The sequence below is a fragment of the Barbus barbus genome, assembly GCF_936440315.1.
Source record: "Barbus barbus genome assembly, chromosome: 48".
Lineage (NCBI taxonomy): Eukaryota > Metazoa > Chordata > Actinopteri > Cypriniformes > Cyprinidae > Barbus > Barbus barbus.
The window spans coordinates 22,185,751-22,202,064 of record NC_136726.1 but is presented as its reverse complement, the minus strand read 5'-3'; the positions used below and the strand labels follow the sequence as shown (position 1 = coordinate 22,202,064).

Below are 16,314 nucleotides of genomic sequence, written 5' to 3'. Positions count from 1 at the left end.
AGCAACACAGTGGTAACTAACCACCCAAAACACTTTAGCAACCACAAGGAGCACTACAAACCATAGATACAGTATATATACGTAGATGCCTCATTAGCGACTGTTTCTATGGGCCACTATACGCAAGCCATCTGCCATTTTTGGAATGGTCTGCGAACCCAGCGCAAGCTGATTGTGTGCGTCTACAACAGCAAATTATACGCATGTTCATCTTTGAATATTCTTGGATTATTATGATGAATGATGTCAAGTTGAACGTTCCAAAATGGCGGATGCGTCAATGTATCTGGTACAGTCAAATAGGGAATCTATACATATCTATGCTAGAAACGGTCTTAATACTTTAGCAACTGCATAGCAACACCCTGGGAACCACCCAGAACACCATAGCAACCACAGAGAACACTAAAAACATTCTGAATACATCCGTAACTACATAGCAACACCCTTGCAATCACCCAGAATATCCTAGCAACCACCCAGAACAGCCTAGCTACCACAGAAAACACTAAAACCATTCCAAATGCATTAGTAATCGCATAACAGTGTCCTGGCAACCACCCAAAATACCCTAGCAACCACAAAGAACACTAAAAACATACTGAATGCATTAGTAACCACATAGCAACACTCTGGCAATCACCCAAAATACCCTAGCAACCACAAAGAACACTAAAAACATTCAGAATGCATTAGTAACCTCATAGCAACACCCTGGCAACCATCCAGAACACCATATCAACCACAGAGAACACTAAAATCATTCAGAATGCATTATTAACTACATAGCAACGCCCTGGCAACCACTTAGCAACATTATAACTAAGAACACCCTAGCAACCACATAACAATGCAAGCACCCTGGTATCCCAGACCACTGGAGCACTGAACCAGTACGTTTTCTTAAGAAAAAGTAAAAATCGCTTTATTATTGATCATAATTTGGATGTTTTTTTTCCCTTAACTCAGTTTGTCTGTGAATTCAAACGGTTGCTCATTCATTCCTTTCTCCTGCTCATTCTTTGTGTCTTCATGCGTTCTCTGCATACTGATGCTCCAGGAAGAGTGTTTTTCTTCCCAGCGGCTCAATGATGCTCATTTAGGAGAATAAACTGCGCATGCAGCTTTCCCCGAGCACAGTTTAACTGCTCAGACTGTCGCTCGTTTATAACTGGGAATTAATGCAGTTCTCAATTATATTTCATTAAGGTATCAACTTCATCTCAAATGTTTCTTCTTAAAGTCTTCAGAAGAGATAAAAACAGACCCAAATGAGCAAATTTGGGCAAGAGAATAGGGCTAAAGAATGATTGTGGAGCATATTGAGGTTGTTGAGACACTCACATGAGATTACTGGAGACTTATTCTCAGGAGAAACATCTGAGACTTCAGCATTTGCTCATCTTCTTGCTGTCAGAGATGCAGACGGCCGCGCATGATCCTTTTGTATGAGCTTTCCAGCATTTAATCACTAAACTGTGCTAAAGGTGATCTGTCAGTGAAGGTACGCAGAGTTCTTCAGCTCCAGGTACACATGGGCGTGTTGATACGATACAGAATGTGTGTGTTTGCCAGTATAACCATCTTAAAACATCCATGTTAAAGCAGAGATGCATGATTTACTCAAAGTTGATCGTACGGTGTTATACAGGGGGTCGACTTTTTCAATCCCATGAACCTTCAAGAACATGTCTAAGTCATATTTTAGCCCCCCCCCCCTCAAATAGTTTTATTAAATTAATAAATTCTAGCCTATCGAGATAAGACTGATCTTCAATATTATTGATTGGAATAAGTGCATTTTCATGGGAAAAAAGCTGGAGATTGAAGATAACTAGATACAGACCTGATATATAAAAATAAATAATTAGTGAGTGAAATATAAGGAAAAATATTCTAAATATGTATAAATGTCAAAACTGATTATCAGTCTTTTTCTTTACAAATTTTACCATGCAAAAATCTTAATAGTACTAAAAATAATCAAAGTTTATTTTAATATTAATGTCTTTTTGGGGTGATTATTATAATGAAAGATTATAATGAATCTCAAGAACAGGTCATTAAATTCTGATTATTTTAGGTCGATTTTGGATCAAGATGGTGAGGTTTGTTGGGGAATAAGACTGATAATCAGTTTTGACATTGACATCTTCAATCTCCAGCTTTTTTCCCCATGAAAATGCATTAATATTAATCATTATTATAATGAAAACTTATAATGAATTTTATGAACTCTCAAGAACATGTCTCGGTCATATTTCAATTTATTTAATAAATTAAATGTTGATTATTTTTAGGACTATTAAGATTTCTATAAATATTAATCTATAAATATTTGAAGTATTTTTCCTAATATTTAACTCAAAATATTTAACTTAACATAAAATATTTACCAAAACATTTCACTTAACTTAAAATAATATTTAATGGTTCTAGTCATTTTTCACTAATAATATAATAATAATCGTCATCTCATATTCATTACTGCAGTGTGGAAACAATAATAATATAATTGATTAAAGAAAACTCTCTATTGCTGTAAGAATGAGAATAAAAACCTTTGTTTAATTAAAAAAAATAACTAGATTTTCCCACAGAATGTAAATATGTTTTGCATAAAAGAAAAGAAGGCTTACAAAAACAAGTTACAAAGCAACAACAAATAAAATCTAAATATATTTTCAAGTTTTTTTTCTTAGATTTTTGACTGAGATTTAGCCAGTATGTTTTATTAGTGAGTATTTTTTTATTCCCATTTTTCTCAGTTTTGACCCGCATATTTATTTTTATTTTTTTTCCAGATTTGCCTAATTAAGGGGTCAGTTGCCCGGAAACCCTCTGTAATTCAGCCTGAGTACATACTTATTCATTTAATTTAGATCTCCAGGCAAAGTTATTGAGTAGAAATATGCCGTACGGCTCTCTGGCATCTTCTGGAGCAGCAGCACATGTTATGAAGGATGTTTACAGACCATTAGAGGGTGTTCACTGCTCTCTGAGCGTCTAATTACGCACATTCCTTTCTCAGAAACGGGGAAAATGGGAAAACGGCAAGATCTTGTCCAAACTTATTGTTCCACATTGTGATTTTGAAACGTTTAGCATCAATAAAGAGGAAAAATCCCTCCACATCACTTCCACAGGTCACTGGTCTGTCCGTATGGAGGAAGCTCCGTCTCTCTCGTTTAGCATCACCTTGTCTTAACCGTGACAGGAACGCTGTTAATTATGAGTTGGAGCATGCGGTGCTCAGTTAACGGCTGTGCTGTGCTCCTAAAGACGCAGTAGGAGACTGCTTGCATAAAAGATTCTGGCAGAGGAAAAACAGAACAGAGAGAAAGCGCTAGAACGGCCTGAGATGGGAGTGTTTCTAATTCACTGTGTCACTTCTACCTACTCAAAGATGTATTAAAGGAAGAGTTCACCCAAAAATGAACATACAGTTTGCTGAAAATGTGCTCACCCTCAGTCCATCTAAGATGTAGAGGAGTTTTGGAGAAATGTAGCATTACATCACTTGCTCACCAATGGAAGTGAATGGGTGCCGTCAGAATGAGAGCTGATAAAAACATCACAATAATCCACACCACTCCAGTCCATCAGTTAACATCTGGAGAAGACAAAAGAAACAAATCCATCATAAAGATGTTTCTACTTTCAAACTGCAAATTTGGCATGTGCAGGTCAACACCACTGAGAAAAATGGTTAAAAAAATACTCACTAATAAAACATCCAGGGTATATCTCAATCCAAAGTCAAAATAAATTCATTAATAAAACTACTGCAATAGAGTATTTTCAGTATCAGCATTCGGGTATGTTTTGAGAGTATATATTTATTAAATATTTTAATATAAAAATATATGAATTTTATTCACATTTTTAATCAAATTTGTTAAAACAATTAATAAATAATTTATTATCTCTGAACTGGAAGTCCATGTTCACTCAGAACGTTCTGCACTTACTCCTGATTTCTCTCAACATGGCAACACCAGAGCTGTCACTGTACTTATTTGAAAAAGCAACTCAGATATTTCCTTATAAAAAAAGAAAAAGTAATGCATTACTTTACTAGTTTCTTGAAAAAAGTAATCTGATTACATAACTTGCATTTCTTGTAATGTGTTACTACCCCCAACACCGATAGGAAATGACCGATACAATATATTAATTGTAGTATTTGGTCATGGAAACATGGTAATACCATTATTTGAATGTAGACAATTGCAGATGAAAATAGCATTCATTCAGAACTACGATAAATATACTGTTCAATGGTACCAAAACATCAAAGAACTAACTATTTGTCATTTATTTCACAAAAAAAGCCATTACTATGAATTAGATAATATCACAATTTATTTACATAAAACACCTTGATGACCTATCAAACAAGTTGTTTTTATTATGTCACAAGTCATGAATATTTGTATATTAAGACTTTATATGTACACATACACATACACATAGATATACATATACATATAGAGAGAAAGAGATCATGAAGTCGTGTGTAGTTCATGTCAATAGCAGCTTCACAGACTGAAGCATCAGGAGTCTGTAGGACACGGTACATCTCATATGTTAATCTAACGCCCCCTAATGTTGAGGACATTTTGATGCATCTTAATTCCACTGAAAACTCTAAACAAATACTAATGGACATCGATAATATATTTTGTTTATATATATATTTATATATAAATTACAATACATTTTAACATATAAATTAATGTATAATTTTATATATATATATATATTTTTTTACAAATCCTTGAATTATATTTCAGTTTCCAAAAAGTTCTATATATTTTGACACCTTGATATACTTTATTCAAACTTCTTGAAACCTACAGAACTCTGAATAATGCACCATAACAATATGATCAATCTCAATAATACCATTATCAGTCTTCCCAGTGCAGTGGAAAACTCATGGCTGATTTGGTGACAGATCTGTTCCTCCTTATCATTTATGGGAGATCTATGTGGGCTAATACTCAACTTAATATTTAACCTAGGGTTTGTTCAAATCCACAGATCAAGAGTGACGCTGAATAGAATTATAACTCCTCCTTTAGGACTTAAACTCCACGTCATTCCAACCTAGTGACTTTTTTCTTAAAAAAGAGAGAGACTCGTTTACATTATGGTTCCTAGAGTGTTCTAAAGGGTTTTTAAGTGTGTTATGTGGTTGCTAGGGTGTTCTTAGTGGTTGTTACGTAGTTCCTTACCGGCTGATTGGCAGATCTTATGCTTCTTACCCTCTTGTTGACACCTGATTCAGTCATTCATTTGAAGCACTGTTCAATACTACCACAAGGGGGCAGAAAAGACACCATTTAAAACGTGGCCCTGATAAAACAAAACCATTTTCATTATAATCAGAGAAGGTCTCTGAACTGGAAGCTTCAGAAGCAGCAGGTGATGTGACGCACATTATTTACTTTAAAGAAATAAACGTAGAAATAAATAACCTAATGACATACTTAAACAAAATAATAAATAAATGTTTAAAAATATAATAAATAAATAAAATATATTTTATTTTTAAGATATTTTTAACAAATAAATAAACACTTTTCCATTTTAAATATTTTTCAAATTGTAATAAATACACAAACAAATATACAACTACATTTTTTTTAAATGAATGCATATTTATTTTGTTTAAATAAACAACTGTTGAAATAAATTAGTTAAAATTTGAGAGCTGCAGTGGAGGGAAAAATGGATGCAGATTGAGAGTAATGTGTATTATATCTAAAAGCCCCAAATACATCCCACGATTAAAAAAAAAAGAAGTGTTCCAATCACTAGAATTGCTAATTTGATTTTTACATAAGTTTTATTATTTGTTTTATTTACTTTTTAAATTTATGCATTTTTAATTAATTTAATTGATATTTAATTATTTTTTAAATAATTTTAATAAATAATACAAAGGTGATATGACTCTCATTACTTATTTTAAAATAATACGTAAATCATTTTTAAATAAATATTTAAAGAAATAATTTTAAATATAGTCAATTTAAATATATAATACAGATATTGTAATTTATAGCCTAGTTATATAGTACATTTAAAAAAAATCTATTTTAAATAAAATATTTTACATAGATAAATAAAAAAATTGTTTTACACATTGACTGCTTTAAATTTTTCTCATTATACCCCATTTAATATTTTCTTTCCCAGATGGTTAGATGACAGCTGACCCCACATCAGGCCTCAATACATAAATACTAGTGGTCGATGATATATCGCCAAGGCCGATATATCGGCCGATATTTGGCATTTTGTTTGGCAGACGTCAGATCGACAAACTTTAAACTCATGATTTCAAACTATGCTGCGCTTTATCCATTTGTCCACTATCATATTCATATCAGTTTTACTGCGTGCTGTATGTAAAATGAGTGTTACCTTGGCTTTAATTTAAACAATATTATTCCCAATGAACACAAATTTCCCACATTCCCAGAGTGCCCTGTTAGTTACAGTGTTTAACTTCTTTTTATTTATATATTTGTAAATATTTATTTTAGTGCTGTCAAACGAATAATCGTGATTTATCGCATCCAAAATAAATGTTTTTGTTTGCATAATATATGTGTGTGTACTGTGTATATTTTTTATGTGTATATAGTATATATTTTGAAAATATTTACATGTAGTTACATGTCTATATTCATATGCATATAATTTATATTATACATAAATATATTTAATATATAAACTAGTGCTGTCAAAATTAGCACGTTAACGCAGGCGATTAATTTTTTCAGTTTAACGCGTAATAAAGCTGCCATAAAACTGTGCATGCATGTAATATGTTATATATGAGTTACATTAAGAATATGTCTCTGAAATGGTTTTCAAAACTGTCCTGGAGCATCCTAGCACTTTCTGCCTCATCCAACACACTCGATTCAACTCGTCAGCTCATTATAAGAGACTGAAATGGGTCAGAAAAGGTAGAGATTTGAGAGAAAACACGATTATCAGATCCGCATCACATTCAGCAGTGACATCTCTTAAAGAAATAGCAGCCAAAATAGCCTAATAACAGCTGCTGTGATGTCTGTTCATCAAAGAACAAAAGAAAAAAGGAAATCAATAACTTTTATAGTTTTAAGGATTCATCTGTATTTAGTTTAGAATTTAGTGTTTGATAACTTTATTCAATTTCTGTATATTTCTGCTGAGGGGCACAGGTAGATAAATATGACATTTATATAATGGGTTTATGTGAAGATTGTTCACTTAAATTAGACGTTATTTTTAAAGTCTAATAAATGTTAAAAATGATAGCTCTTAATTATAATGTAATGTTGAATAACAGTCAGTGGTTAAATATTAGGGGGAAACTTTTTCTAGGGAAATCAGTATTAATTGGTATCAGTGATCCTGGCCTTCAGTCATTAAAATAAAGATTAAACAAATATTAAAAATATACTGTCTTGATGTTTGTACATTAATGTGAAGATTGCATGTGAAATTATTGCAGTATAAAAGTATATTTAAAAACTTTAATGTTAGATGGGATTAATCGCGATTCTTTTCAGAAAAATGTGTGATTAATTAGTTAATTTTTTAATCGATTGACAGCACTACTATAAACATAAACGTTTTCTTAAATATATACATGCATGTGTGTGTATTTATATATACATAATACATATACACTGTACACACACATATATTATGCAAACAAAAACTTTTATTTTGGATGCGATTAATCGTTTGACAGCACTAATTTCTTTATTTGTGAAAAATATTGTAATAGGATTACAGAATCAGGACGTTTTCATCTAAAGTATAAGTATGTTTATTTTACACATTTATATTTAATATAATACATTTTTTGAAATTTCTCAAACTTTAATTAAAATAAATAAAAAATATTATTATTAATTATGATTTAAAAATATATATATATATACTTATATATATCGGCCACCCTGCTCTCTAAGATATCGGCATCGGCTGTCAAAAAAAACAATAACACAAAAACACTAATAAATACATGTTTTATATATACAAGTATTTGTATTTAAATAAATGCATTTTTATTTTAAAAAAATATAGTACATTTTTAAATAAACAAATAAAATGTTTCTGTTTTAAATGAATACTTTTTAAAGAACTAAATATTTTATTTACATTTACAATTACATTGCTACGCTATTTAAATGCCTCCTGATGGCTGGATACAGCTGAGCCCACAACAGGGCTCTCGGAGGGGGTTCACATCACAGGGCTCGTCCCCACCGCGACCCAGCAAGGGGTGCAAGTTTACGACCCCTCTCACACCCAGCCAGACCTCACCTTCCCGAGAAGACGTTTTATAACCCAACGGATTCATCCCAAATGGAGCTGACATCCATAGCAGAGTCAGGATCTGTTAGACTCATACATCTGATGCTAAGAAAACACAGAAATCTCCGTGCTGTAAATCCAAGCTGTTTCGGAGCGAGTCGAGTCTCTGTTGACATCTGCCGTATTAAATTGTTTAGTCTAGGCCTCCTCGTATCCGCGCTGGCTCTTCTCGCCGTTGCTCAAGCACACTGGGGTTTTTTGTCTAGATGGCTTTGGTTTTGTGGTGCGTCGGAACGAAACGTCTCTGCTGTTTAGATTTTACGAGCAAACGAGTACGAGGCCCGAGTGGCGTCATCTAGATTCAAACAAGCTGTGGAGCACAGAATCTTTTAAGCATGCTTTAATCTGTGTATGGCATTTAAAGACAACAAATACATGATGACACATTTGGATCTGAAGGATCAAAGGTTTGCATTTAAGTGATCCGACTCTGATTAGACTATTGACAAAATGTTTGTGCATTTTCCTTGCCAATCAAGCATATTAATGGAATATTTAAAAGGAAAATTATTATTGGCATAATTTACTACAAGCCTGTGTTATTTGTTTCTTCAGGGAAACACAAATGGAGAAGTTAAACAGAATGTCAACAAAGAGGTCGTAGCCTCTACGTAGCCCCAGTCACCATAGCCACTCGATCAGGTCCGTATCCAGATCAGATGGCCACTGCAGTCACCAGATCCAGTCCGTATCTAGTCCAGATGGTCACTGCAGTCACCAGATCCAGTCCGTATCCAGATCAGATGGCCACTGCAGTCACCAGATCCAGTCCGTATCCAGTCCAGATGGTCACTGCAGTCACCAGATCCAGTCCGTATCCAGATCAGATGGCCACTGCAGTCACCAGATCCAGTCCGTATCCAGTCCAGATGGTCACTGCAGTCACCAGATCCAGTCCGTATCCAGTCCAGATGGCCACTGCAGTCACCAGATCCAGTCCGTATCCAGATCAGATGGTCACTGCAGTCACCAGATCCAGTCCGTATCCAGTCCAGATGGTCACTGCAGTCACCAGATCCGGTCCGTATCCAGTCCAGATGGTCACTGCAGTCACCAGATCCAGTCCGTATCCAGTCCAGATGGCCACTGCAGTCACCAGATCCGGTCCGTATCCAGCCCAGATGGTCACTGCAGTCACCAGATCCAGTCCGTATCCAGCCCAGATGGTCACTGCAGTCACCAGATCCGGTCCGTATCCAGATCAGATGGTCACTGCAGTCACCAGATCCGGTCCGTATCCAGCCCAGATGGTCACTGCAGTCACCAGATCCGGTCCGTATCCAGCCCAGATGGTCACTGCAGTCACCAGTTCCGGTCCGTATCCAGCCCAGATGGTCACTGCAGTCACCAGATCCGGTCCGTATCCAGCCCAGATGGTCACTGCAGTCACCAGATCCAGTCCGTATCCAGCCCAGATGGTCACTGCAGTCACCAGATCCGGTCCATATCCAGCCCAGATGGTCACTGCAGTCACCAGATCCAGTCCGTATCCAGATCAGATGGTGGATCAGCACCCAGAGACCACCTCTACAGCCCTGAACGTCAGCGGAGACCAGGACACCAAGATGAACACCAGAGACAGATCCCCAGGACCCCGCCACTTAGACAGCCATTGGGAAAGACCACGGGAACCAGCTGAGCCCTTACAATCTGACTTTACTACAGTTGGAATTGAGCTGCTGGTTCGTTTGGCCAGAGGAGAACTGGCCCCCCGACTGAGCCTGGTTTCTCCAAAGGTTTTTTCTCCATTCTGTCACCGATGGAGTTTTGGTTGCTTGCCGCTGTCGCCTCTGGCTTGCTTAGTGTCTTTGCAATCAGGTCGATGATATCGCTGGAAATGAAGTGTCCCCAACTATTTAAACTGAACTGAGCTGGATGATGACATCACTGAATTCAATAATGAAATGCCTTTAACTGAAAATCTTTTTTTTAATCTTGTAATGTTACATTATTGACACACTATTTTGCTTTTTTGATATTGTGCAGTTGCTTTGACACAATTTACATAGTTAAAAGCGCTATATAAATAAAGAGTTTTAAAAGCAGAGTTTGTGAAACTGAAGCATTTATTTTGCAGTTGCGTCTTCTAAACGTGCCAATTTTTAATCGTTTACAAGTGCAGATAAGATTTGAGATCTGCAGCGGAGGGGAAAATGGCCTTAGGCTGGCTGTACATACTGTCACATATTATTATTAATATTACATCTATAAACATCAAATACATCCCATCATGAACAAATTAAGTGTTTCAATCACTTGAGTTGCTAATTTAAGATATTTATTAATCCAAGGATCCCTAAATGTTTTCTCAGTCAAACCCTTGACATAAAATATCTACTTGAAGGCCTCAATGAGATTTGAAGTTCATATTTCAATAATTTAGATATAATCATTGCAAGGATTTCTGTCACTTTTACACTGCAAAAAAAAAGTTGGGCAAACTTAAAAGTTTAAGGCAACCAGCTTCAGCAGATTTTTGAGTTTTCAACTTCTTGTTTTAAGTTTATACAACAAAACGTTGAGAAATTTCCTAAAAATTAAGTTGAGAAAACTCAAAAATCTGATGATCTGAAATCTTTTTTTTTTTTTTTTACAGTGTAGTTTTATTTTGATTGATTTTATTGAAAAAATGTTTATTCATTTTAATTTGACATTTTTTAAAACATTTATTTAACTATTAGCATTTCATTCCTGTATAAGTCTATTGACAGAATATGAATACTTTTGTAAGAAAAATACAAGCTTCAAAAGAAATGAAAAGTATTTTATATTTATATTTTATTATTGTATTTATTTGTTTTGGTTGAACTATTAATTAATTTTATTTTAGGCCATTTATGTTAATGTCCTGATGATATGTCTTGTTTCAGCATATATTTTAGATGTTGATGTGCCTCTGCTTCTTAGTGTTATCTTAGCATCACAATAATATACAATGATAGGTTTTCTTAATATTTTAAATAATATTTTATTTTTATATTTTCACTTGAATTAAGTTTTAGTAATATTTTGTATATTTTGATTAAATTTATATAAATGTATTTTTATGCCTATATATTTATTAATTTTTATTTATTAGTTTTATTTATTTTATTATTTCAATTTAAACTAAACGAAAACAAGAAAAAAAGCTGAAATTAGATAAAAAATATTTTACATTTCATTTTATTTATTTATTTATTTATTTTAAGCAACAAAAATGCATTTTTATGGGTTTTAGTATTAGTTAATATTAACTATATTAAATATAAAATTATACATGCATGCATTTGTATTTATACACAGTATACACACCACAAACTTTCATTTTGGATGTGATTAATCATGAATAATTTTGAAAGCATTAATTAATCAATTAATGTAACATTTAAAATAATTGTTACACCTTTGACAGGAAGACCACCTAGTTTAATTTGTTACTTTGTTTATATCAGAATACAATTTTTGTGAAATAAAATAGTATCTCTTGAGAAAATACAGACATGATCCACATTTTGCATTGAGATGACTGTATAAAATGGCCCAATTATCCTAAATTAACGTTCATTGAATTTTGTACTTTTTATTTAAATTTCTTTTCAAATAAAATAAAAACATTATGTATTAATCACAAAAAAAAAAAAAAAAAAAAAAAAATATTTAATTTGTTGTTGGTTTTATTCTAATTTAGTCTGCAATCTTGAATTAAATACAATCATTTCGTAGAGGAAACAATTGAAGTCACATTGTCATAAAAGAATGTATTCACATTTAGCTGATGGTGTTGTTTTGTCTGTTTGAATTGATTCATTGTTCAAGTTTTGTCTCAAATGCAAACCACAGTCAGCAGATGCCAGAACAGATAGATTATTGTTGACTTTGCTTGATGACTTGGTTAGATAGTTTTATCCAGTGCAGAGGAAGTTAAGCAGAAAAACACTAGTAGGCACCAAAGAGCAGCACTTACTTTCAGATCATCCAGGCAAAACCTGAACTGAATGGACCTCTGGAAGATTACCCAGAATTCCCTGGACCAGCAGAAACTAGAGATGGAAATAATGGAGAAGATTAGATCGTGGTTGTGGTCTCAGATAAGTGATGTGAAGAATGCCGTCTAATGTCACGTTTATCATCTCAACATCATCATCATCAGGTAACCAGCAGCTTCATAAAAACACTCTTCCTCTGGGATTGTACGTTTCCTTGCAAACAAACAGCAGGCCAAGACTAAGAAAGCCATAGAGCAAGCATATAATAATACAAACCAGCGAGTAATGGATTACAAAACACACATAAAAGAGGGACATAAACTTGAGTCATGCTGAAAGCTCTTTGTTGCTTTTTGCAATGGATCAAATACTCTTGTAATACAGATTGTTCTCATAAAAATGAAGGATTTCACTTCAGTGCATCTACTTCAAATGGTTTGTGGTGTTTAAAGGGAAATTAACACTAAATTGATTTGCTACACAATAAATAAATAAATACACACATACATACACACACATACAGTGTAGAGAAAATCAGCCAACAGACATCATTCATTCAAGGTAATGGTACCATCATTGACCTTTTATAAAATCAAACAAAAAACATGTTGACCACTTTTCTAGCTGTTACTGTAATTACAAAACAGAGTTGTTACCTTACATCAGCGTGACAAAATAATCTCTGTTAAAAGTGAAAACTGGCTTGACTTTGAGCCCTTTGAAAGCGGTCTGAGGGGGTCTGCTGTTGATTGCGGCCCACCGCTGTGTGACACAGATAAAGCAGGACGGACCCATTCTGAGTTCAAAAGAGCGCTGGAGCCCCCTGAGAGATTACCACCATTTAAAGATGACCTCTTCCGTGCTAATTTCCTTCTGAAAGCCACAGTTTGGCTCTGCGCTGGTCCTCATTAAACCCTTAAGAGAGAGAGAGAAATAAAGATAGCAGAGCGCTGAGAGCTGCCGCGTCTGCGCCACGCACATAAATTGGGCTTTAGATGTCTGTAGAGATTGTGCTAAACAGACCTGGAATCTGGTATCCATTATCAGGTCTTTAGGGGCCCTTATAAGGTCATGTTTATTCATACAAACACACAGAATCAAATTCATACACATATTGTAATACGTAAGCCTGCAATCTGAATTCAAATATTCAATCAAGACATGAAGGTTCCTCTAATGTAAACACTCAAATAATACATTAACCAAGCTTAAACTACTGTTTAAAAGTTTAGGGTTTTACGTAAAAACTGTGAAATATTAATACAATTTAAAATGACAATTTTCTGTTGTAACATATTTTAAAATGTAATTGATTGCTGTGGTCAAAGCTGTATTTTCAGCATCATTACTCCAGTCTCCAGTGTCACATGATCCTTCAAAATTCATTCTAATATGCTGATTTGCTGCTCACGAAACATTATTTAAGGACAAATTTTTATCTTTTTTGAATTTTGAGATAAAATAAAAAAATTGTAAAAAAATTGTAAATTTTTTTTAATCTCACAATTCAGACTTTTTTCTCGCAGTTCTCACAATTAAGAGAAGAAAAGCTAGAATTGTAAGATAAAAAGGCGCAATTACCTTTTAATTTTTTTTCAAGGTAGACACAAGTAAACTCAGAATTCTGAGAAAAAAACGGAATTGCGAGAAAGTAAGTCAGACTTCTGAGTTTATATCTCACAATTCTGAGAACAGCGATAAAGTCAGAATTGTGAGATAAAAAGTCGCAATTCATATCAAAGAAAGTCAGAATTGTGCGATTTGAACTCAGATTTGCGAAAAAAGGTCAGAGTTGTGAAATAAAAAGTTGCAATTACCTTTTTAAAAAATTGTATTCCATGGTGGAAAGAAAAGAAAACAAACAAAAAAAAGAATTGCGAGAAGTAAACAGGAATTGCGAGAAAGAAAGTCAGAATTTTGAAAAAAAAAAAATCAGAGTTTGTGTCTCGCAATTCTGACTTTTTTTCTCAGAATTGAGATTTCATATCAAAATAAGTCATATCAAATAAAAAGTTGAAATGACCTTTTTTAATTTTTTTATTCCATGGCAGAAACGGGCTTCGATACTTCCATTTCATCTGACGGACAACAAAACAGGTGAAAACAAATTCCATAGACGCACACAGAAGGAAAGAACCGAGCCATATAGCATCTAGACCAGAGGATCACAGAAACATGAGGATGCACGAGCTTAGCAACCAACGAAAACACCCTAGCAACCACCTATAACACCCAGGTAGAGCAGATTATTCTGCAAGATTATTGGTTCTATTCCAAGGAATCACAAACGATTATAAATTTATACCTAGAATGCAAATCATTTTGGATTAAAATGTCTGCTAAACATAAGAATAAAGATCAACTCCCAACCACCCACAACATCATGCAACAACAACACCCATTTTACACATGCAAAAACAGAATATGTAGAAATCTACTTATTATTATTGATTCTTCTAGAATTTGAACCACCCAGAGCATGATATATCTGTTTGCATTTGCCTAAAGCCTCAGATGCACAACTCAATCCACTGTGTGAGTGTGTGTTTCTCCAGCTGTGAGCATGTGGCTTTGATTATTGGCCGCTCTGCTCAGGGGGAGTAACTGATTGATACTCCAGACTCCAGCCTGGCAGAGCAACATTATTTTGTGTATTTGGTGTAATGCAATGTGTTTATGTGGTTTAAAGTAAAAAAAAAAAAAACACATTATTTTCCACATACTGTACATTATCGTTGCTCCTCTATGCCCCGCTTTTCTGAAACGTGTCGATTTTTACAAAGCTCATCGTTCTGAGAAGCGAGGCGTGCTCTGATTGGCCAGCTATCCAGTGCGTTGTGATTGGCCGAATACCTCAAGTGTGTGACAGAAATGTTACGCCACCTCTTAATTTTAACAGTGATGGCGTTTCCTAGCACGAAGAGACTAAAACTATAAAACCCATCAGAAATGAAGCATTTGTTGCATCTAGTGGGGACATAATTACTGATTATAATGACTTAGACTGTCTTTTCACGCGTAAACATCACCATGTCTGCATTTGTGATCGGAGAAACAACAAACAACAAGCACTACTCTACACTGCTCAAAACTCACGCTGGAATAGTTAGTGGCAGAAACTACTTACAGGCTGTGAGTCAGAAGCTGGAATTGCCCCACTTTATAGAAACAGCATTTGTGAAAGCCAGCATTTAGGCTACTCTCCTGCCAGGTTCAGGAAATAGTTCTTCGTAAATTGCGCTGCACACACTTGAATATTTGCGTTGTACTGTTCTGGAACAGTGTTGTAAATACAACTTAACTACTGATTTCTAGTTGTGTCCTCTTTTGGAAGCCCAAACAAAGTAGTTTCGCTTTCACAGTGTCTCCAGGACATGGTGCCGGCGGCAGCAACAATACTACAGCCAGAATAAAAATCACACCGCCTTTCTTTACGTAAACATTTGGGCGGTGTTATGAAAATCTCCTCAAATCGTGATGTAGACATTTGGGGCCTGTTTGAATGAGCCGTTTTAGGAGAGCGTAGTCGAATCTTAACTTAAAGAATATCTCTTTGGTTTTGAGACTTTAGTCTTTGCAGCTTCAGGGATCTTATGTATGCATGAACAGCTTGTAACACTCCAAAGAGAAAGGAAAACTTGAAATCGCATCATATGACCCCTTTAATAGGCCGTTCACACCAAGCACGATAACTATAAATATAACAATAAAGATGTAGTTCTAAAAATTGGTCTCAAGAATTAGAGGTCTTCACGGGTCCACTTGGATCCGAAAACCCAAGGTCCGAACTTCTATGAGTGCCTCGGACACGGGTCGGGTTCGGTATTAGCAGCCTCGGGTCTCAGGTAATTAAAATAAATGTGCTTTTACCAAATGGACCCGATTAGACCCGAATTCTTTTAAACTTTCCTGGATGCGTAGCCTACTTATGTGTTCATGTTAAGTTCATTTTTGA

The 16,314-nt window shown here is 34.6% G+C and overlaps 1 protein-coding gene across 1 annotated transcript in view; it reads left to right on the top strand.

Moving 5' to 3' along the window:
* Nucleotides 1–16,314, top strand: part of avpr1aa (arginine vasopressin receptor 1Aa) — a 552,460-nt gene that overhangs the window by 129,328 nt on the left and 406,818 nt on the right. The gene's annotated exons all lie outside the window — the stretch shown is intronic.